The 25,474-nt window shown below is 46.7% G+C and overlaps 1 protein-coding gene across 1 annotated transcript in view; it reads right to left on the minus strand.

The window, feature by feature from the left end:
• The window catches only part of LOC132974613 (zinc finger SWIM domain-containing protein 6-like), a 51,474-nt gene that overhangs the window by 24,966 nt on the left and 1,034 nt on the right, over positions 1-25,474 (minus strand). The window lies entirely within an intron of this gene.

Here is a 25,474-nt window from a genome sequence, read left to right on the forward strand (position 1 = left end):
TGTCATGAGAGCGGGATCAGGACCAGCTGCAGCCCACTGCTACGCTCATTCATCCAGAGTCACGACAGAGATGGAGATGCGGAAACTGGGATTATAAATCCACAGCAAGGGGAAGTGAGCGCGGCTGTTACGGCATGAATAATACAGCTCCTTGTTTGAATATCATTTTTTGATCTCGCCCTGACTGAGCTATCTGGAGGTGCGGCTAGTCATTATGCAAGGATGAATATAAATGAGCAGGGCGGGGTCCCCGGCAGAGGCCTAAACCACACACTGATGAGCATATGAAAGACACGCACTTGTACACACACACTGCGCCGCAGCGTGACATCATGCATTTATTAATAAATGGGAGTGGTTAGGAGAGCACAGAGCGGAGCTTATGAATACATTAATGCGCTCAGGAGAGATGTTGGAAATTCATGTGGACCAGGCAAAGACACACATCTCTTCAATATGTTTATCAAAGGGCCGAGCAGTCGCACGCTTGTGATATCAAGCATGTATTAACGCACATATCAAAGTCTTTCACGGGCTTCCACATTAGGTGGGGAGGTGGGGGGGGGGGGGGGGGGGGAGGGGCAGGAGGGTGAATATTTCATAGGATTTTAGATGGAAAATGGTGTGTGGGATGCGTATGCAGAGGTCAGGTCAGAGAAGCTTTCATAAAGGTGCTCTATAAAACTGAAAGAAAAAAGGAAAAGGATGGAAAGAGGTAAACGTGGTCACAACGTCTGGCCTGTAGTGAAAGCAATGCCCTCAGGACGGGAGTGAAAATAAAACAAGGTGGCTATAGAGACCTGGTTTCTTTTCTATGCCGTCTCCAAACAGCAGGAAGTAGAAAGTTGTCTGCGACCGCCATGATCCAAATGTTGCGTCTTAAGACTGTACGCGTTGTGCAAAAGCATCACGGTGGTCTTTTCTTTTTTCTTCTTGTGCAATAGGCGTAATGTGCCATATATATGTGTGTGTGTGTGGTTTACAATGGTATGTGTCGATTGTTGTTTGTTTTTTTATTGTTTTTATCGATTGATTCTTCTGCAGAGGGGACAATAAAGTGTATGGTATGGTATCATGAAGACACACAGTCAGGAAAAGAGCCTCTACTTGAGCGTGCGAGAGGCCCAGTGCACTAAAAAAAGAATCAGAAAAAGCTACATTAGCATGGATGTCACAAACATGTCCGAATTGCAAGAGCATCAAAAACAGAAAACAGAATGTTTTTGTTGCAGGACTAAAAAAAAAAAAAAAAAAAAGTAAAAAAAAGTGTCGGCTGCAAATTTCGAACAGAGCAGAGCTGCAGAACATCGCCATGGAGATATGCTTTTTCCATTCGAAACGCCAGCTGGCACAGGAAGTACATGTTCGTTAACAATCTCCACAGAAGAGGGGTGTGGATCCAATATGGCAGCCACTTGCATCTGCAGTGATCAAAGCCTATATGTGTACAGCTGTGGGAAAGAGACAAGCACGCACAAACACACACAAACACACACAAACACACCGAGTCCCCCTAAATGAGACAAAAAGGTTTACATGGTGCAGCTGGTTGTAGAAAGGCGAGCTAACCTATTTAGCAGTGTAACAACGTACAAATGAGCGATGTCTTTTTATACATGCGGATACATTTAGTGTGTGTATTTGTGAATGTGTGTGTGTGTGTGTGTGTGTGCGTGCGTGTGACACAAGCTTATGTTTCAAAAGTGGCCCCTGGTCCAGAGAGGGGAGAGAAAAAGAGAACATCAAAAACATGTGGGCCTGAGAGAGCTCAAAGAAAAATCCACCTCTGATACACACACACTCACAACTCTCTCTCTTTAGCTCTCTCTTGCTTTCTCTCACTGGTTCTCTTTTGCTGGCTGTCTCACACACACACACACACACACACACACACACACACACACACACACACACACACACACACACACACACACGTTTCAGACCGTCGTAAAAGCAGCTGCACTTTTCGTTTTCCCAATGGGAAAATTAACCGGGATACTTTTTTTAAAATTCAAAACACATGGAGTATGAAAAACTAAATAGTGATAAAAGACGTATCCTCCAGTCTGTTATGTTTTCCTTTTTTTTTTTTTTTTTTGCTTTGATGGACACTCTCTCTCCTTCCAAGCCCTTTTCATACGTCGCTCCCTCCCCTCCCCTCCCCTCCCCCTCCCCCTCCCCTCTCTCCATCCACATTCCCACAGCTCTTTCGCTCTCACTCTCTGACAGATGGGTAGGTAATGAGTTTCGCCTTTCCCCGTCCAATCGTCTGGGCACCAAAAACTGCCCCCAACGCCAAAAATGCCCTTTTAATTTAGCCAAGCACTGAGTACAGGGATATTACTGTTTAGATACACACACATACACACAGACACACACTTCCCATGACTCCTGGTTGGGTGGGTATGAAACCTTCAATGTCTCATGTGCTAGCTATTAAAGCGCCTGGTTCCCTCCCCCCCCCCCCCTCCCCGAGTGCTGCTCAGGGCTCCTTTCTGTGCATGTTCAAGAGGCCAGGGTTGGCTTTCAAAGTAACCATGGCGGCCATTTTTAGAACAAGGCCTCTGTGAGGTTGCCCTAGAAACCCCTTCTGACCGCCCTGGTGAAATCACACTTGGCCTGGAGAGCCGCGTACAGCAGCGGGAACAGTGTGTGAAAGAGTAAGCGAGAATTAGTGTATGTGTATATATATATATGTTCAAATCCCTCAAAGGCCTGCAGACCACCCACACTCTTTAGGGGGGAATCACATCAAAGCATTCCCCCAAATAGCCCTGTGCTCTAGCATTTTCTTTTTCGTTTTGATGTGTATAAGAGCAGATAAGCCAGCGTGCGCTCTCTTGACCGGCTAGGACCACTTCTGTCTATTCAACAACGAGGGCCCCTAGAAATACCGGACTCCTGCTCTTATTTCAAGGAGGAAAAGGCCCGAACCAAGAGGTGAAACTCCTTCAACATTCATCTGCTGTGATGGAAGAATGCCGCCTTTATATGCTTCCCATAAAACAGGATTTAGCTTCCCACATGAAGGCAGGCGGCGGGTATCGGGGGCCGGGCCTCAAAGTCTCGCTTGCCTATAAGCACAAAAGTGCTCACTGTTCCAAAACCCCTGAAGTAAATTAGATTGAGCAACATACATATACTTCCGCAATCAAATTAAGATTCCAAGTGAAGTGAGAAGATGTAGGCCCAGCGGTGGGAAGGTCATTAAGTTTATCGGCGGAATTGGTTTTATGAGTGACCGTCACCGAAAATCTAATCCCGCACCAGGCAGTTCAGAAAGCAGTTGTCCCTTTGTGCGTTTGTGTGAAAAAGAAGGATTCTTGATACATGTTTCATTTCAGTGACGGAAAAAAAAAAAAAGATGAACCAAATGGGCCTGTGGGAAAGCAACAAAAAAAAGAAAAAGGGAGGAACAAAGAAAGCTAACGGATATCTACGGCACATTCTCCTGCGCCGAATCAGTTTAGCCGTGTGTGCATTAATCAAATTACCTCATGAGCTGCAGACAGACAAAAAAAACCGAAAAAAAAAAAAACCTAAATCCGACTTTGCCCCGCTGGAGCTGCTCTGATCCTGACGGGACCACCTGCAGTAGCTGGTGCTTTAACACGAGATCCTACTCTTATGTAAACCAAAGATAGCTCGCTTAAAAACCTCCCTGAGAAAAAAAGGCCGCCGGACTGGAATCCAATCCGTTTGGTCGGATTGAACCAAGGGGCCCCCGCTGAAAGGCGATCTGAACCACAACTGAGGAAAAAGCCGGGCTTCGCAGCGGGTCGGGGGAAAGGGTCGAGAATTGTTGGGCAATCTCCACCCCTCGCACTACCTCCATCCCACCCACGGCTAAAAGAGCATTTCCTTGAACTGGCCCAATTAATAAGGCTACAAAGACAAATACAAGGCCTTTCAGCATCTTAGCGGGTAGGTCTGTGTGAGTAACAATGAGTACATGCGTGTGTGGTCCTATAAGGAAGCGCCCATACCGAGACTATAAACAGAGATCAATGCTGTTCTGCAGGAGTCCTTGCTTCAGGCGTGTGTGTGCATGTGTGTGTGTATGTGTGTGTGTGTGTGTGTGTGTGTGTGTGTGTGTGTGTGTGTGTGTGTGTGTGTATCCTAGGTGTGGGACGGGCTGGAATAACACAGCTGAGCTCCAGAGGCGGCCATGTTTATGCCTTAAACCCTCTGGTAGACCGAAATGCCTTTTTCCCCTCCCCGTATGTTTTTTTTCATCACCCACAGATCCACACACACACACACACACACGCACACACACACACACACACACACACACACACACACGTGCACCAACACACACACACACCAACGCACCGTCTCGTCGTCTGAGTGTTTATCCTAACAGACACAAACGAGCATAAATTAATGTTTTGAGAAATTCCATGAATTTTTAATGCCTTTACTTCCTCTTCAAATTCTGACTGCAAAATCTGCATGCTAATCACAGGGATGTATGAGGGAAAGAATATACAGTACAGTTTATGTACGTGTCTATATGTGTGTGTGTGTGTGTGTGTGTGTGTGTGTGTGTGTGTGTGTGTGTGTGTGTGTGTGTGTGTGTGAGCATTGACGGCTGTGTGGGTGATTGGAGTTGTCATCAGCTGGCGGTTGAAATGACAGTCGACTACTGGGCTGCTGCCACTTAGTTGCCATGCGGTACATCAGGAATGACTTTGCAATTTTCTAACTATCACTTTCTGAATGGCTTTTAATTTACCCCGGATCGAGGCTGACAGGCAGCGCTGAAGTTACTGCACCGCTGACTGATCCCAGAGGCTGACCAATGCAGAAAGACCGTGAATTGTGGGATTGTGATGGACAAAAGACAAAAAGAGAAAACAAGTTCTCTATATCATAAAACAAAAGTGAAAGGAATAGTTTAACATTTTAATAAAAAGAACTTGTACATTCTTGCCAAGAGGTAAAGGAAAAGATTGATATCACTTGTGTGTCTTCTCAGTAAATATGAAGCTACAGCTGGTTAGCTAAGCTTAGCAAAAACACATAAGTAATGTCCTCCTACCTACTCAAACAGTAATGCACACTAACATGACGGTTTGAAGGCCATGAGTAACATACCAATGTACAGCCTATGTGTTTAATGACTCCATCAGTCAGCAATTTACGGTCTGAGCTATGTTGAATAAGCTAGAACCAAGCTAGCTTTACCAGTGTTAGTGATTTGATTTTAACCACACGTAAAAAGTATTACAGTTCCGTTACTTTTGTGGTACACTGCTTGGTGATGATTGGATAGTCCCAAGAGCCGCCAAGCATTGGTGGACAGTTGAGTACGACGAGTGAGCTCCTGTATCATTCTTACCAATAAGTATACAGCGTACCACGTACTAAATTTGACGGCATACTTAGGAATAATAAGAAAGTAAGCGGTTTCGGACAAACGCAAAGACTTGGTAAAGCTAGCTGTTTCCAAATGTGACAAAAGGTACCTACGATAGCACCTTTAATACTTTCTATTTTGTTTGGTAACAAAAACTCAAGTGTGTAAAGGACAAGCTGGCATTTTACGAGGGATATTAAACAGACTTTTATCTTTGAACAGAGCCGGGCTTAATATTTTCACGTTAACAGTATTGATGCTAAGCTAAGTGACTGTAGCCAGTAGCTTCATATTTACAATACTTACAGAAGAAGAATCCATTTTCTCTTTAAAGTCTTTGAACGTAACAACATTATTTTCCAAATTTTAAATATTCTTTTACGTATTTTCCAAAACAACACATCCTAAAAGTAATGAATTAAAAATGTAAAGTCATTTCCTGACACAGCTACTGCTAGCTTAAAATGGGACAAGCATTCTTAGGTTATATCTAATAATGTTTCAAACGAGGCAGGCTATACATGTCTACTTAACTATGAAACACTGTGGTTTAAAATTGCTATAGGTGTGATTTCAGAGTGGCACCTGTGTAGTGTTAGATGAGCTATCCCTTTAGCCGCTATTCAACAAATCTCTGTCACTGGAGAAGCCGGTAGCCTGCTAATTTTGTCTCCTGGCTGTACATTAACTATACATTATCCCAATCCATGTGCAAGGTTCATTAGCGTGAATGAAATTACAGCATGGCTGGAAATGAATGTGTGTAATTAGCAGAGGTCTGTCCCAGTAGAGCCACGCAAGCTATAGAAGGAGGTAATGGGATCCATTGAAAAGCCATTGTCTGCTACTTCAGGGTCTGAGTATCTTTCTAATGACAAACCTATACAGTGCGGACATTATAGAGCTCGCCACCCTTCTCCCTATGAAGAGCGCAAGTCTGAGATATGAGATGAGCTGGTCTGTGTCCGTCAGAGAGGACACTGTGACAAAAACGTGAACAAAAGAAGATGACGATACATGATTTCATTCTGTTTTTTCATAAGTTTGTGAGGTAGGGGCTTTTTTTTGTTAGTCGTTCCGCATAATTTGCATGCAGAGAGTGTGCTGAAATGACATTTGCCGTGCCTGTCAGAACTGATAATAGATGCGCCTCTCTCGCTTAATTTGAACTTTGCCCTGTAATTTTTTTTTGTTTTTGTTCAATCTCTTTGATAAAGCGGCGTTCAAAAAATTGTTTTGACATCAAGGCTCAAGAACAAAAGGCGGATAGAAAAGGAAAAAAAAGTAAAAACGTTGCAAAAAATGCAGCAAAAAAAAGAAACTGTGAATCTAGCGGATCACACAGGCCCGTACTATGGAAACTAAACATGGCTGAATGTGAGAGAATGAATTTGCAAATGAAAATAAAAAGGGCACTAAGAGCACTGGACTGAAACCCCTGCATGACTGCATGTGTGCACATGTGAAAGACTGTGTGTTTTAAGGTGCACATGCCCACGCCAGGAAACAACCTCAAACTCTTTACCCTCCCCATTTCGTTTGGAAAGTCACCCGACCCACTCCAACACACACACACACACACACACACACACACACACACACACACACACACACACATATATAACCCCACCCTTTGACACACACTCATGATGCCTTCATGCATGCACGCATACTGGCTTCAGTGACTCCCTGCAGTCAACCTCCTTCTGCTCACAAACAGCCCCTCCTCTTTCCTTTTTCTCTCTCCAATAACTGACTCCTCCCCTGTTCCCCCCTCCCATGACACACACACACACACACACACACACACACACACACGCACACACACACACACACACTCCCAGAAATGCTGCCTAGCCCTAAGCTGACCCGTTGTGTGTACTGACGTCACACACTAGACAAGGGGAGGCATCATTCCAGACAGACACACACACGTGCACACCCACACACTAACTCACACACACACACACACACACACACACACACACACACACACACACACACACAGGCCCCAGCCGAGGGGGAAGCTGCATTCCAGCACAGGCACACACAAACACACATCACCACGCCTGGCGGTGGGAAGCATGGGGAGTGCTCAGCTGTAGCGGGGAGGTGGGGAAGAGGGCCAGGGGAGGGGAGGGAGGGAGGGAGGGAGGGAGGGGGAGGTTTCAGAGGAGGGAGGAGGGAGTGATGGCTCAGAGCCAGTGTTCCTCTGAGCTCAGCACTTCCCCTTTCAGCTCCAGCCAGCCGCCAGTTTGCGTAACGCAGCCCATGCAGCCCTGCCGGCTCGTGCTTAACCCCTTCCTTCCTGGAGTCACTGAGGTCACACCCGCTGTTCTCTGTTCACCACATCCTGGCGTAAACCCACCTCTGCCAGACATCCCCCAACATCCCCCCTGACTCAGGCTGCTCCATTATAGCACTGAGCACACACAGGCTCCCTACTCACACATCCACATTATTACCTGACACAGGAACACACACGCGCAAAAGCACCAGAGAGGAACAACACATTCACCGGGAAAAAAAAGGTTAACCTTTTGCATGTCAATTTCCTCTTTCATTGTAGTAGCTCATTTACTTGTCTTCCATCTAAAATACAACTGAGTGAAAATCTAAAAAAAGAAAAAAGAAAAAGGCAGGTATGTGAGAGTGGCCTTGATTTATCTGTAGAAGACAAAGATAACACAAAGCACCACTAAAGTACACACCTGTTAATTAGAAATTACCAAGACAACCATGAAGCAACAAAGATGTGTTGAAATAGCGACTAAGGATGACAAACGCATGTGTAATATAGTAAGTATACTATGTGCACAGTGTATCTTTTCAGCTGTATATCCACTGACCTTCCAGCAGCTCATGTAGGCCATAGTGTCTGGAATACAAACACAAATGTGAGGACCCCCCACCCCCGAATAACCCCAGTGAAAAGTGTCATAGCTCACGCTAACCACAGCAGACACAGTCCACGGCGGCGGCGGCGCGCGCGGGGGGGGGGTGTAGGCGGGTGGGTACAGCACAGCACAGAGGGGGGGAGAGTGAATGAGGGTGGAGGAGGAGGTTCTCTCACATTTAATATCACTTGACACGCGTCATCCAGCATCTCTCAAACAGCCGCTGAGCCTGTGTCAAAGCTGGAAGATGCTGCGCACGCGTACACAGGGCGCACCTTCTACACACACAAACACACACACACACACACAAATAGAAAACAAAGGCAACCCAAAGACTAATATCTCAGCCACCTGGCGCTGTGATCGACGGGCTGCTGCAGAGAATGGGAATAACCGGGATGAAGACAAGTGAGGGGAAGAGGAGAAAAGGGGAAGGGGGGGGGGGGGGGGGGGTTGCGAGAGAAAGGTTGAATAAGTCTCTGCTGAATCGTGGTGGTCGATTCGCCTGCCTGCGGGCTATTCCTGTAAATATTGACGTTGATGTTAGGACCACTCTCTTAAGGATAAGCTATAAAGCAAGTGGGTTAGATTTACTCTGTGCAAACTGTAAGCATCTGCAATCGCACGCTACGAGTACTTCTATGAGTGTGCTGAGGAGGGGGAAACGGGGAGAGACTTTGAGGCTGAAGAGCTGCAGCCACATGAGGGAAGTGAACTCTCTCCTCACCCTCTCTCCCTCCCTCTCTCTCTCTCTCTCTCTCTCTCTAGATGGTTTAGGTTTCCACTCTCGAGCTAAAAGCAGGGAGCTGACATGAAAACCTTTAGAGAGACCCCCTATTTCCCAGAAACAGCTCTGGTTTCATGTAAATAGCTGCCTTTCATGGCTTCATTGAGATAAATTGTACCCTGCTGGACAAGAGGGAGACAATGTGCACCCTGGAGCCTCCATTGTTGACATCTGCATGGGTTGCCATGACAATACATGTCTGCCCGGTGCGAGCGTGTGTGTGTGTGTGTGTGTGTGTTTGCATTCATGGGTTGCATTTGCGGGGGGCACAAACCCTTGCAAACATACAGGCGAACACAGACGTGCGCACGGTGAGGCGGGCAGGTCCGCACACATAGAAACAAAAAAAAACACAAATACCTCTCTCTCTCTCGCGTTCTTCTTTAAACACACACACAAGCATGACTGCACAAAAGCCTGCAACGAATAATACATGAGCGTGACCAAGAACTCTGAATCAGGTTAGACTTGCTTCCAGCTACAATGTTCTCGTGGGAGGCTACAGGCAGAGAAGTTATTAGTAATCATCCTCATGTTCAAAAAAAAAAAAAGGGCAAAACTAATCTGACAATGACAACACCTTTTTTCCAGAAACCCTCCAGAGGATCGCATGCGTCTTTCCATCTGGGAATTATTCCGCAAGAGGAACGGAAGAACGCCTGAATTTACTGTGTGGGTTAAAGATGCCAGTCCTCCTGCGGGATCCTAATTTCTCCAATTACATTTGACACCATCCATCTGAGTTTGTTAAGGAGTACTGCAATTGTCAGAGCATCTCCGCGTCGTTTGATCAAATTTGCTCAAATTAGCATTTTCATAGACGGCAGAAAAATAATCGTATCTGTATGCAATTATGCTGATTATGTCTGCCCAGAGACTTGTGAAGTGAAGGACTATGTCACCTCTGAGACCACATGAAACAAAGGACAACTGCTTTGTTTATATTCTACCCCACGTCTCCTCTCCCTCATTATGTTCTTTTAGGATGCCCCACTACCAAAGAAGGTAATGACAGGGGGTTCAATTGGGGAACGTGGGGGGGTTTGGGTCATAACTGAAGGGGGTAAAAGAGGTTGTGGGTTTGCATATTTATAATAATGGAAAATAATATGTGTGCATGTGTGTGTGTGTGTGTGTGTGTGTGTGTGTGTGTGTGCAAGAGAATCCCCTCCTGTGGGCAAGTCAGCATTCACCCATAAAGTAGGTCAGTGAAATTTGCCCAAATTAGGTCAGTGGTAGTCAATGGGTGCCATCCTGGACAAGAGGAAGAATAAAAGAGGAAGAGAGAAGAAGACAGAGAGTGAGAGAGAGAGAGAGTGTTTAAGGTTAGGCGTGCAGAACCAAGCGGCTTACTTCATCTTAGCTCTTACACTTAGTTAATTACTGTTGCGGTGGACCATACAAAACACACACACACACACACACACACACACACACACACACACACACCAAAAACACACACAAAAGCATCAGTGTTAGAAACCAAAGCTCCCCCCAAAGCAAGAAGAGTTTTTACAACTTCAAGCCGTCACTTTTTCTCTGCTCAAACATCCCTCGCACCGGAATCAGTGCACATCAAAAAAGCTCCGATTTGATCGAAAACGCTTGTGAAAAGCAGTCCGATTCAGTTACAGTGCTCAGGTCTGATTATTTAGCACCCCCCTCCTCCTCCTCCTCCTCCTCCTCCTCCTCCTCCTCCTCCTCCTCCTCCTCCTCCTCCCTCTACTAACCCCCTCTAGCTGTTTGGTTGGTAGCTCCTTTGTCATGTGCGCCTGTTTCGTCGAGCTGTTTTCCCTCCCTAGTTTGAAGAATCCACATCGGGGGGCGAGAGAGGTTGTTGTGCGTTGTTGCCAATAAACGGCTGAACACGGGGAACCTTTGATGTCTGTGGCACGTTGTGATTCGCTTTCATCGTCCCGCGGCTGTCACTCACCGGGAGAAAAACGTGACTCTAAAAAGAAACTTTTGCTGCTTTTTTCCTCCCCAATTTCTTCTAACGGCACACACAAGCAGCAAAAACCCAATCCAAAACAACAATCATAGTTCGAGCAACAAAGGCTGTATTGGGCATTAGATAGACAGAGAGTGGGGCTGAATAATAATCTGCGAGGAGTTGCAAGGTGTACCAGAAGATTCGGAAGTTGCTGCACACACTGAGTCTGCTCCTTGCAGCCTGGGCTTCCTCGCCCCACTTCCACACAAAAGGGAAATGTGTGTGTGTGTGTGTGTGCATCCTGCTGTAGCTGTGGGGTGCTCTCTGAACTTCCTCCTGTCAGCCCGTCTGTCGCTCCGCTCGGTACAGCTGCGTGTCAGAGAGGAGGAAGAGCATTGACAGGTGTCTTCTGTGGGCAACGTCTGATGGTAGAACCTATCAGCCTGCACCTACTCACACAAGCCTGCAGCCTCTGCCAGCTCTGACAGCCACAGAGGTTGAGGAGGGGAGGGGCCAGGGAGGGGCAGGGAGGGGGACAGAGGCTCCCCTTTCCCTGGGCAGCGATCAAACTCAAGCCCCCGGCTTGCCTGGAGATGTGACAAGGCCCACTTCCCCTTTTTTCGCTTCTCTCTCCCCCCTCCATCCTCCCACCCTTGCTGCCAATCATTTGTCGTATGCTTCACACTCTCAGACTTGCGGGTTTGTGTGCAGAGCGTATGTTGTAGCCTGTCTACACACGTTAAAGGGAAATGCGCAGAGACAAAGAGATATACGAGGATACAAAGAGCTCAACTGGGAGTGTTGAGCCAGAAACAACCAAATGTACAAGTGAAACGTGGCTTGGAGTGGAGCGAGCCACAATGAGTTACAGTCTCTAACGTAAGTAGCCAGAGAGAGAAAGATGGCTGGCTAGAGAGGCTGGGTATAGGAGCCAGAGAACTGAACTGCAGCCAACCTGGATAAGGCTGCAGTCCAGCTAAGTTGGGACAGCACCAGGGGCCCAGCTACAGCCCGTCAGAGCAGAGAGGAGGAGTGGGGGAGCGAGTGAATTAGCAAGAAATACAGAGTGAAAAAAAAAAAAAAACTGAAAAGAAAAGAAAGGAAAGGAGAGGGCAGATTTGGAGGCATAGCAGAGAGAGAGAGAAGGGTTCGGAGGCTTTTCAGCTCCGAAGTGGGATAGAGGGGGATGGTTGGAGGGAGTCAGGCAGAGCTGGAGCCCAGGCTCAGAGGCCGGGCCAGGGCCGAGCTGGAGCCGCGGAGAGAGGAGCCAGGGCTAGAGGCCAGAGGAAGGAGAGAGAGAGAGAGAGCGAGCGAGAGGGAGGGAGGGAGGGAGGGAGGGAGGGATGGATGGATGTGGAGCTGGGGCCAGGGCCAGAGCCAGGGGCCCAGGCTTTAGATTTAGTCAGCTGTTCCCCTGGCCAGCAGCTGGAAGGGAGAGAAAGGGAGGGGAGGTAGCAGGGGAAGACTGCACAGAGGCTTCAGGGGGAGAGCTCTAGCAGGGAAAGTGAAAGGAGATGGAGAGGAGTGAAAAATGGAGAGGAAAAAAAAAAAGCAAGGGTATGGAGAGCGAGAGGAAGAGGAGAGAAGGGGTGGAGAGAGAGAGAGAGAGAGAGAGAGGTGGTGGAGGTTTGGAAAGAGGACAGTGGAAAAGCCATTAGATTCCTATGAGAGAGAAAACAGCGCAGACAGAGCAGACAGACTGACAGAAGGTGGTTAAGGCTCACTGGCTTCACAACCACTCTTCCCTTCCTAACTCCCTCTTCGCTGGTCCTCCTCCTCCCTCGTTCATCCCTTCCCTTCCCTCCCCTCCGTCCATCAATCCATCCCTCCATCCTCCTCCTCGCCTTCCGTCACTGGTGCGCTATTCTCTGGCTAAGTTCCCCCTCAACCAGTTGTGCTTCGGCAACAGTCCTGCTATTCATTACGTACGACCTGCAGGCGTAACCCTAAACACACACGGAGATCCCAAACAGGTGCCCCCCCCCCAAACACACACACACACATATACACACAGCAGCAAAAAGAGATCTCACATGACTGAAGGGGAGGAGAAGACAGAGAGAGGAGCAGGGCTAAAGTGAGAAGAGAATGCTCTGTTGCTGCCAAAGAGGAACAACAAGAAAAAAAGGGGATGAAAGAAGAGAAAACACTGAAAGCAAGATTTAAAAAAAATAATCAGTGTAATCAAAGCAGAGCGCAAGCATGCTTTGTTTCCATAAAAGTGTTGAAATGAGATTTGGAGCAGGGGAGCGAGGGGCAAGGTTTGCCATGGGGCAAGCAGCCACTGCTAGCAAAGCACTTTATGGCCTATTATATTCCATTCAGATGGACCAGGCGTCTGGGATAAAAGCATTTAGTCTGTGCGTTAGTGAGTGACTCAGCACTCAGAGCCTTCACAGGTGGACCCCCTCATAACCACACAATGCATATCAATGAAGTGGTCAACTCTCTGCATGCAGATCACTAACTCCCACACCGCTGCATCTTTTCTTTTTGCTGCTGGTCCACCACAGTCACCCTTTTCCGCCTGAACCTTTTGCACCTGTTTTTTTTTTTTTTTTTTTTTTTTTAAACTCAATGTGATTTATTCTCCTTTTTCAGCAGGGTTAAAATAATTCCACCAGCTCTTTCTATAGAGATTTCAACGCAGCATCCGACAAACCATGCAGGGAAATTTAAAAAAGAACTCCAAACATAAAACAAAGAGCCCGATCCTTCTGCAACATTTCTTGTTTCACATTTTGATCCGGCTTATCCTCACATTTAGGGGATAGTCATTTTGTGCACGACTTCAACACCCAGCTCACCTCTTCCTTTCAAACTCATTTAGTGTTGTGACCATAGACCGCCCCCCCCCCCCCCCCCCCCCCCAGCCTCCGCCTCCCTGTGTTGTTCTCTCTCCATCATTCTCTTGTCTCTCTACAGCTCTTCCTCCACCCATCTGCCCTTTCCTTTCCGTTCTACCTCTATACGCCTCTCCTCTCCTCTCCTCCCCTCGGCGGTGCTTAATGGCACAGGGACCCAGCATGGAATATAGATCAGTGCGAGATGGATGGGGCACCAGGAGCTCCGGCCAGTCCCGTAGGTCCCAGACCAAAGATTAACTAAATATTAGCTGACAGGAAGAGAGAGAGGCAGGGACACAGCTGCAGCTGCTAGTGCCACTGCCGGCAGAACAAACGACAGAGGTTGTTTTCAACCCCCTTCGCTCTCGGGGGGGGGGGACACATGCGATAAACACACAAGTGATGCAAAAATACACACAAGGCATCGGGCAATACATACTGCTGTGCATGCGTACGCACATGCTAGCAGAGGCACCCTGGGATAAGAAGTCCACTAATCACATTCTCTCCTCCCCCCCCCCCCCCCCCCCCCCCCCCCCTCTGCCCTGCCAAGGCGGATGGCGAGGAGAAAAAAAAGGAATAAATCTTTATTAGGCGATGTGTCCCTGCTTTATCGATCGCTTTGCTCCTTCCCTCCTCCTCCTCCTCCCTCTCCACCCCACCCCTTTCTCTCCCCTCCTTTTGTTATTTTAGGCGTGTGTCTGCCATCCAGTCCAATTGAGTCAGGCTGTACATCAGAGAGGACCATTACCCGTGTCTCCCATGGCTGGGCTGTCATTGGCTGCGAGGGGGGTTTGGAGGTGAGGCGATGTAGCCACCCAAGAGGGACAGCTAGCCAGCTAATAGCTAGCCAGACAGCAAAGCAGACAGACAGACAGACAGACAGACAGACAGACAGACAAGCAGCCAGATAGTAGTGTTTGAGCAAGAATGCAGGCAGACAGTCCTCCTCAACAATGCCAGGTTACTGCAATGGTAGACCTGTGCTTCACCTAACACTCAAGTCCTGTTATGAGAAGAACAAATCTGACTTATAGATCTAATTACCAACTAGGCGCTTGTTGTGATACCATTTGTTCACAGCATTTTCCAGCAAAGGCTTAAAACAAAGGATTTACTAAAAGGGCCCAGATTCAACCCCAAATGGTCTAATGCTGATTCCCCAAGTATAGACATTGAAAGTTTTTTTTTTTTTTTTAACAAATAAAGGAGTGATTTTTCCTTGCGCCCCTCCCCTCCCTTTTAATTTTACCAAAATAACAGTTTTTACCAAGTAACTAAAATCCTCAAATGGATCTTCACACCACTTGATGTACATGATCTCTTAAATCTCTGTGAATAGATATGTGCATAATGATCAAGGACCCACAGGTCTTGGGCAACATTTGGGTTTCCGATTCTGATTTCACACTGAATGGTTTCGATAAATCACAGGCCTTGCAGCAACACCGCCCCAGTAAAGAGCGAAATAGGCAGAACACATGAAATGAATGAAATGCAACCCCAGCTCTCACCTTCTACCAATGCCACCATTTAGCTTATACATGTTCGAGCCATTTTATGACTTTATTGATAGAGACAGGCAAGTGTGGCAGAAAATACCTGAGGAGAGAGTCAGGGAAGACGTGCAGGGAATGTCACGAGATCGGACTTGAACCAGGGACCGCTGCAAGGATTGCAGCCTCTGCCATGAGGTGTACAATTTAACCGCTCTGCGAAACCTTTTATCTTTATCAAAAACAAGTAAAGCTAGCTATCAAATCTTACACATCGTCGCTCAACTTTAACTTCCTCCTTGAGTCTGTAATTGCTGTTTGAACGGTTAACAATTACCGAAGCACAGAAACAAAGGCTTGGCTTGGAGATTTCTTATTGATCATTTGAGTAAACACTGGCCACACAGAAAGAAATATCTGCATTGGCCACAGAGGCTTTATTGTCATCAGATGATAGCCTATTGTTCCATAAGAGATAGAAAGTAGTCTATAACTAACAGTGATCAAAAAATATGAAAACAAGGTTATAAAGTGGAACAGGCTTTACTAGTGCTAGTGTGACTTTTCAAACTGAATTTTTTCAATAGTGCTTTCTAACACATTTTTCACCCCAGGCTGAGTTAAAAAACAATTTGATCTGTGCAATAAAAAGTCAAATTGCTATCGGGCAAAGGGAAATGCTCACTCAGTGCAATAGCTAAATGAATCCCATATAAAAAAATGCAATGACGCCAGATGAATTTCTGAGGCTCGCCAAACCCCTGAAAAAGTTCCAGGATGGCCCTCAATGACTGGAATACATCGGGGTGAGGCTCATTTTTTTTTTTTTTTAAACTTCAGAGAAAGACACCACAGCAAATAGGCCAAGTCCTGTTCCTCTCCTTCTACCAGACAGCGGTAAACACAGAGCTTCTAAATGTAGAAACAGTGATAGCCCCTGAGGTCTGGATGCATGACGGCTAGAAAGCAGGGAGCGAGCTAGCCGGCTAGCCTTCCTTTGGGACTGTAGACACAGGAAACACTATGGAAACATGATGTTTCTAGATAGGAGCAGTGTAAATAAGATATGAGTTTCTATTGCCTGGGCTTGGGAAATGAAACTTTAAAATTGAGGAGGGTAAAGAGATCTTATGAGCGTAGAACCACAAAGCAGGGATGTACAAAAAGCAAGGAGATGCACAGGTGAGAAGAAGAAGGGTTGAAAAATAATACATGAGGAAGGTGAAGGGGCAGGAAGGAGGTAAGAAAGACATGAGCAAGTCAGAAAGAACTCCCTGAAGAAAAAACCAGAAGAGCAAACTAAATTCCAAAGTCAGTTGAAAGCCTTCCTCTTCTTCTCTTACCCTTTGAATCTCTATCATTCTCTTTCTTTGTCTCTCAGTCTCTCATGCCTGGAGAGCCTTTCTAGCTCTATTCAGCCCTGCCACAGAGCAGTGAATGCATGTCTCACATGCCACACAGCCACGACATGGCTGAAGCCAGGCACAGCCAGGGGCACCTTTGGACCTCCTCCTCCGCATAGCTCCAAGCAGCACACGATGCCCGTTCAGGAAAGAGGAGAGAAGGAGGTACCGTAAACTCCCCCTCTCATTCTGATACCCTAATTGTTGGGCCCCTCTCAGACTGACCTCTGCTAGCTGAGAAGTTGCTTACCGGAACACGCAAAGGATGTTAAATCAAGCAGGCGGTCTTTTCCTTTTGGTTGTTTGCTGTTTATTGGAAAACAATAATGTAAGCGGAGGCCTGTCTTTCAAGTAGAGCTATCGGCAACTGGAGGGACAATCCTGCCAAATTGACCTTTGACTTAAATAAATCCCCTGGGGTCAAGCGAAGCGGTCAACACCAGGCCAGCTCGATGCTGGGGGAGGCACCAGTCGATGAGTGAACACCTCTGTCGCTGTGTGTTTGTGTGTGTGCGGTCGGGGTCAGCTGCAGGTAAACCCTCATCCCTTGCTGTTGTTTATTCTAAGGCGCCTAGTCAGTGGCAGTGCTGAGCAAGTGTGTGTCGTAAAGCATGTGTGCAAGCTAGTGTGTGTGTGTGTGTGTGTGTGTTTGGCAAGAGTGGAAATGGGATAGGGTGGGAACGCTGACAGACGGGAATGTCATCCAGCCTCTTATCATTAACATGCCTCACCTTTATTCAGCCCGACACACACCGCCATAAAACACACTCACAGAGTCGCTGCCACACTAGGTCATACATGCACATGCTCGTATTCTCACACAGATATAAAACAGAGCTGAGCGACTGTACCTAGACTTCCATCGTGTACGAGCAGATTGTGGGAAATAAAAAGGGGAAGCAGCGAAAACGGGTTTATAGAGACTGTACTGTCAAACCAGCAATTGTTATGTGTGAGTATCGAGCGTGAACGTTAGTTTGTCAGAGCACACAGACATGTCTGATGCTTCGTTAATGTTTCTCTGTTTCCATTGACCAAGCACAAAAAGTCAAAGGGGGGTATTCTTGGATATACCAGGATGTGTGTGACTCATTACTAGTCGGTGAAACTTACAGTATTTTATCATTCAGGCCCACATTATGAAATATGTGCTTTGTTCATTGATGTATTATGAAAGAGGGGCAGATTTTAGAACAGTATTCTGCTTCTGCTGCTTTTCATTCAGGTTTGAGAATTTATTTTTTTGAATGAAATAAACATGTTTTTATATACATGTTGTGTCTAAGCAGCTACCCGCAACTAGCTACTGTGCTACTGCCATAATGCTCTACTGACTGGATGTAAACCTGCACAGTGGCAGATGGGATCTTGTAGCACGGAGCAGTTTGGCAGTATTTAAATCTAGAAAATGCAGATAAAAAGGTGAATTTAGGTTGTGTCAAGATTAACTGGCATATAATCACTCAACTGGAGCAATGCATAATCACCGCCGGCGATGCTAGCACTGCTAATGTTTACCACACTCTGCAAACCAATTTGTTTACCTGCGGACGATGTAACCCCATGTTTGGGAATGTTCAATATGTTTCATTTCTGAGTGTTTTCTAAACTCCAGACTAGCAGACTAGTCTGAGTTTAAATTGATGTCTAATTCACTTGAAATTGAGTTGCTTAGCAACATCCCTGATAACAAGCAAGTAACTTTCTACTCCCTGACAAAGTAATATAGTGATTTAGTTCACACACAAACACAGAAAAAAACGTTTTAGCCTTTAGGCCTATCCAAAGCTGTTTGGCTTGTGGGGAGAACCAGCTGTTGGACCAAACTGCACAGAGAGGCTCTGTTCAGTGGCAACAGTGAGAGCATGTGTAGTCTTTAACACATAGTCTCATAGTTAGCACATCCACAAGTGCACACACAGAGTACATACATTGAACCCTACACTGCAGCAAGCCGAGTCTTGGCCTGCTTTGTGCTTATTTCAGCAGCCCATTGGTGCAAAGAGGAATTCATTAAAAATGAAAAAAAAAAAAAAAAAAAAAAAAAAAAAAAACGTGGAAGGGAGCATCAGATAGGAGAACGCTGAGCGCTGCATTCCCCTGTTGTTATTATTGCCAAATCGAAGAGAGAAGGGCGGCTGGTAATAAAAGTCATTAAATGAAATAGAAAAAACAGCTTTTAATAGCGACTTGTCGTTGTGGATTTAGTGGCCTTTCCATCGTCGGCTCTCTCCACTCTCAGGGAAAGGAGAGGGGCATGAGCTGTGAGGAAGGAGCGCTGGATTCCTAGACAGAGTCAGCCAGCCGAGTAGCTGCTGACGCACACCCAGCAGCCACAGTCTGGGAAAGGAGACAAGTCAAGCTGGAACGGGGACGGCCAGACGAAGGGGAGCGCATGCTGGAACTTTATTACTTTAGCTGGTTTATTTTAACAGGCAACAGGCATGCTGATCTTGTACATTGAGCGTCTCTTATAATGAGCCAGAGCCGGGTGAGTTGGGAGGGCTGGTCCTGAACACGTTGGTCGTAGGTTTTGGAGTGTGGCAGACACACGATTGACCAGAACTGAAACTGTCACAGTGATTAAAAGGAGGGAAAGGGAGGACACAGCTACGTCTGGGACCAGGAATGGGACTGGGAGGGAAGCTGGCCCCCAGTCAGGACGAGGGACTGGAAAAAGGGCAGGCAGAGTGAGCTTGAGATGGCAGAAAGACTGCCTAATGGTACGTTTTCAGGGACAGTCTTGGTAATGTGAAGAGCAGGAGACGGTTATGACTGGGTGTAGTGGATGGAACAGGGATGTTACGGTCTGTGGTGGGAATGATCTATCTAGAGGCACATCTGCGTCTGGGAATGGGTTTAGTACGAGTTTAGGATGTGACAACCATTGGGACCTTCTGGAATCTTCCGACATTTCGGGAACACGGAAGAGCTTGCGAAAGAACCAGTGGTCATCTATCACTCTATGGGTGCAGAAAGGCCCTGTCAGGGTTTTTCTTTATGGGATCAGTCCTTGAGGGGGCCACCCAGACTGTAAACTGGCTTGGGTTGATTGTCTGTTTGTAATCGAAGGCGGAAATTAAGTGACTGCTGAAAGTCATTAAGGGTAGAATGAAAGTAATTATCACGTAAACGCATTGCAGATTTACGATGAGGCTTACTCCAACTTCAGCTTACATGCAAGACACTCTCCATAAATACAAAAAAAAACATACACCTGGGTGCTTTGTAAGTCCATATTAGACTTAAATCATATAACAAATCTGTCATATATGCATGGGAACACACAGTCTCATGCAAAGAGAGACTAACCTAATGTGTCTCTGTTACTCAACAGCTGAAATGTATCCTATCTTCTTTCCATTCAGCCACTAGAATGGGACAAAGGCCTGGAATCTGCTTCTCCCAGTCTCACACAGTCAGGGAGAGAAAGCACTTTCCCCAAAGACCCAATGTCTCTTCACATGGATGTGGTTGCAGCCCCTCTCTCTCTCTCTCTTTCTCTTTCTCTGTCCCCCTTGGACAGCCATTTGTTTACACTAGCTCCAGGCTCAGCCATGTTTCCATGACGATACAAGCCCAGGGATAGTCACATGGCTCAGGGTAGACCTGAGGCACCAAATTCAGGACCACTGATTCTTCAGAGCCTCACCTCAGAGCTCACAGATTCTGACTAAAGCTGTTTGCACACACGCACTCCTGAAGATGTTTCTGGAAAACGTCAGGATGTCTTGAGTTTTCCCTGCCGGACAGGGCAAGACATGACGTAAAAAAAAAAAAAAAACACATTGCGGAAATCCAAGATGGCAGACAAAGCGACAGTCTGACACCGATAATGATGTGTTTTTTTTGCCTTCATATCAATGCTACGGGTAACATTGGGCTACCCACAGTATCAACCCAGTATATAAACGCCACATATGGACGATTGCACCATTTGCTTGATAGATATGTCATCCCAACCCAGAGAATGATGGGAAACGTTTGTGTGAAAGCGCCCTGTCTGACGTAAGATTTACCTTCCATAACCCCTTCAAAATGATTCTGTTCAATGTATTCTCGAGAAGAAAAAAAAACTGAAGGACTTTTCAGGGGTACTTTTCAAAGTCCTGAGTCATTTTGCGTCTGCTACCCTTTAGCGTCCTGACTCACAACTTGAGGCCTCTTTACAACGTGCTGGTTTCACACATAAAGACAGCATGTTTCGGAAAAGGGTTCTGTCTCTCTCCTTCTTTGGTGGTAGGCATGTGGGCTCAATCTCGACGGGCATTGTAAAAAAGATAAAGGAACTCTCTAACCTAACAGGAAAAATAAAACCAGATCCACCCACATGAAAAGAAACAGCCCACACACAAACAAAAAAGAAGAAGCCCTCATCCACTGTTAAAAAAACACACACAGCCCCAGCTCAGCGTGATGAGCGTCTCGCAGACAACACACTCATGCAAGATTTACGTTTGCCATCTTAAATTCTGCACCTTTGTGGACAAAATGCTTGAGATGTCAACGTGGGTACTAGAGAAGAAGTTCGAAAAGCCTTGTGAATTCTTAGTTCCTCCAAAAAAAAAAAGAAAGTGTGTGTGTGCATGTGTGTGTTTTCTTGCACAAACATGCCAAGTGTTAAGTCTTAAACATTTCTGCTTACTGCTTTGTCACACACACACACACACACACACACAACTACCTAGCAGTGAGCATATTCTTTTGTTGTTTTATCAGCCCCCTTTGTTTTATGGGGTGTTGTCCATGAATTTGCGTGGTTGTAATATTGTAAATTGTGTCCCGATATTGCCGGCGTTCTGCCTGAATACTAAGCACAAATGTGATTTAAAGCCCATAGAAAATGACACACGGTTCGGCAGCTCCTCTACACACACACACACACACACACACACACACACACACACACACACACACACACACACACACACACACACACACACACACACACACCTGAAGCGTGGAGCAGAGCATAAGGTTTAGGATTGTCTTTGTTGTGATTTTCACCATCTGCAGAACAAAAAAGAAACAGGGAACCACCGGCTTGGTTGTTATTTCAGTGTTTCATTGACATCATGATAAAAAAAAAAGAGGGTGAGAGAGAGAGTAGATGACGCAGAAACCTAATTAAGATTCTCCAGAGCGTGAACAAATTAACCTGAGTTATGAGCATGCAGAAGCACAAGACAGACACACACATATGCACACACACACACGCACACACACTCAGACATATTCGTCTCTGGAATAGGTGAAGCAGGGGAGGGTGACATTCACACTCAAACGGGCATGACTGCCACGGACATTCAGAGATATTTCAGGCAAGGGAAAGGCAAAAAATATTACAGGCTACGTGTTCGAGCATCACCGTGGAAAAAGTGCACCGAAATAGGCTACATGATGCATTACTGCATTAACTCTCGTTGAGTTTAAAGCCGCCCAAACAATGCATCCTCATCACTCAGATTTGGGGCAGCAGCTTGATATAATGACATGTAGCTTCATGTGAGAAATTAGCCTAACAAGGAGAGCGGGATAAATTGGCTGTAGCATGTAGCCGACGCTAATGACATTGCACAGAGCGACATATGCCAGGCATCAGTATGTCACTCCATAGGGACACGGGGCTTACGGTAACAGGATAGTAAGTATGAGGAGGTGTGGGGGTGTGTTTGTGTGTGTGTGTGTGTGTGTGTGTGTGTGTGGATGGTGTTGGTGGGGGGGTTGTTGTTTTTTTTTTATCTCCTGGCACAAAGCCCTGGAGGCAGACAGGGGAAGGGGGTGAGAGGGGGTCAAAGGGAGGAGGAGGAGGAGCAGGACAGTACATGTCACAAATGAATGAGAGAGAGAGAGAGAGAGAGAGAGGGAGAGAGACGAGGGGGTGAACTTGACCCAGACTGAAGGACTGAAACAGGAAGGAGGGTAATGAAGTGCAAACATGCTTTGTCATGCCATGTTAGAGCCATAGGATTAGAATTCTATAATTAGAGGACGTGGCACCATAATGCTAGCCTTCCTTTCAGCGTGATGAGCCGCCGAGTCTAAATTACACAAGTGGGGGGGGGGGGGGGGGGGGGGGGGGGGGGGGTTAGGACGGAGAACAGATGCTGTGATGAGGACAGGCAGCTCTGGAAGTTTTCTATACGTGTAAGTAAGGCTCGGTGACGACACAGTGCGGCCTGATTGACAAGATAAAGTACATTGAAGACTGCGCAGGGAGATAAACTGATATTCCTTTGATCAGCTCATGACGATTTAATTTCTCTGACAGACAGCAGTTGTTGTGGGACTGTTCTCCGGGGCATCATGCATATTTCATTCATTCATTTGCCTGGGTTTTAATGAATTATTGCGCGCAAGACTTTTTCTTGCAGGTTGAGGTCAGGTATGTGTTCCCCTACCTGGTCGGCGGCTGACAAATTCATCACTGATTCGACAGGATTGTTATAACACCGCTGTACCAAGAGAGGCAATGGCCTGCGAGATAACACTTGCATTCATATATGAATATTTATCTGGAAAGGCTGGCACTGGAACAGATGAGCTCGCATGGGAGGAAGAACAAGCCATCCATCTCACTCTCTCCCCTTCTCTGCACTTCATTCTTTACTTTCATACATCCCCTTCTCTTGCAATCACCATTTCAATGCCTCGTTCCTCTTTTGCATTTTCCACCCACTTTCTCCCTCTAGGCTTCCCCTCTTTTCCTTGATATCACCCGATCTATTGCTCTTCCCCTTAAACGCCGCCCCCCCCCCACCCATCCGTTCCCTTCTCCGCAGCACTGATGTACGGAAAGAGATCGAGGAGGGGAAAAAAAGGAAAAAGCATGTGATTAATGTCTTTGAGAAAAAGATAAATAATCACAGGAGACTGGGGGCTGGTAGTTGGCCTTAGGGGAGTAAATATGGAGAGTTTTATAGCTGCTCACTTGGGAGAGAGAGAGAGGGGAGGCAGAGGAGGAGATGAGAGGGGGAGGAGAGGAATACGGCGACAGCAGATCCATTCAAGTATATTAGCTCCCCCCCCCCCGCCCAATACACAATAACCTCTGCTTCTATTGCTCTACTGTCTTTCATCATCAACACTGAATCCCATCCCACTGACAGCACACACATGAGAAGCCAAACAAAGCCATGCACGCTTGTGTGCACACACAAACACACCCTGCACTTTTTTTTTTCCAGGCCAGACCCACTGTATGTGTTTGATGGGCCAATACATGTGCTGTGTGATGTGGCTGACAGCCCCCCCCCCCTTCCCATGCTGCCCTGCTTTTAAGCCCTCATCCTCCAGTGGCTGCCTGTCCCCTGGAGTAGATTGCATCTTTTATTTATCATTTTTTTCTCTTCCTTGGCTTTATCTACTCAAGCTTAAAAAAAAAAAAAAAAAAATTCTGGGGCGAAAATTGCAATCAGCATAACATGCGCTTCTCCTGCTGTGTACTCGCCTGTCATCCTCCACTCTCTATGAGCATGCAGGATGAGACTGACAGCCCGTGCAGACCAAGACACACACACACACACACACACACACATGCACGCACAGATGCATGCACAATCCCCCCTCTGTGTTTATCAAACCCCCACACACACTCCTTTCTCTCACTCTCTTTCACACACAAAAACACATGTGATGCCAAAGAAAAATAACCCCGTTACCCTCTTTGTCCCTGTTTCTCACTATTCTCCAAAGCACACACACACACACACACAAACACAAACACACTGATGAAGTGCTCTATTTTACCCCGTGCTGAGTATTTAGCTTCCCAAAGCCTCAAAAAGAGTGAGCACATAAATGAGTCTAATGCTGGGGAATCTGGTAAACAGGCCAGAGAGGGAGGGAGAGCTGCCTGCCTGTCTGCCTGCTCCATGGCTACTATTGTGCACTGCACATTCTCTGAGCCCACAAGAGCTGAAGCCATCTCCACACGGATTCTTTGGAGGGATAGTAAGCCAAGAAGTGAGAGAGGGAGAGAGATAGGGGGGTTAGGGAAGGAGGGAGGGAGGGAGGGAGGGAGGAGGAAGAAGAAGATCATGCATAAAATCTTGTTTGCAGAATGCATTAAGATTCAGATGAACTGGGGGGGTTAATGGGATTAGAATCCTGAACCGTTTCCAAGGGTGGGGAGTCGGATTGACAGCTGAGTCTATTGCACTGACGATTGCAGTGAAATATTGTGGCTCTGGCAAAGGCAGCCAGCCAGCCAGGCAGGCAGGCAGGGAAGCAGGCAGGCAGGCAGGCAGGGGAGCAGGCAGGCAGGCTGGAAGGGGGTTGCTGAGCCTACAGCACCTCTGTTTACTCCGAGCTTTACCACAAATAATGCAGAAGGCATGAGAGAAAAATCATCTTTGCCTTTACCAGCTTGCATAAAGCATGGGCTTTCGCTGAATATTGGAAAGGCAACACACACAAAAAAAAAAGCTCCAGTCTGTCTCACAAAAGGTGTTTGGCAAACAAAATAGAAGCACTGTGGCTTTAAATCGCGGTCCCTCCCACCCTTTCTAAATATCGTCTATTTAGCCAGCGGTGAAAAGATATAGGGGGCTTTTGTCTGCGTACCAATTGGTGGGGGCATTGAGAGCTGGAAAGACATAAAAATAGGAACAAAGTGCTAAGCTTCCAATTGGGTTGGCTCTGGGCGATTCAATGCGCGCAGCTCACTGGGCAAAAACAAGGAGAAGTGGGCTACTATTACGGGCTTATCTGAAAATAGGCTGTTCTCACACAGCTATAGGGTAGACTGG

The sequence above is a fragment of the Labrus mixtus genome, chromosome 5, assembly GCF_963584025.1.
Source record: "Labrus mixtus chromosome 5, fLabMix1.1, whole genome shotgun sequence".
Lineage (NCBI taxonomy): Eukaryota > Metazoa > Chordata > Actinopteri > Labriformes > Labridae > Labrus > Labrus mixtus.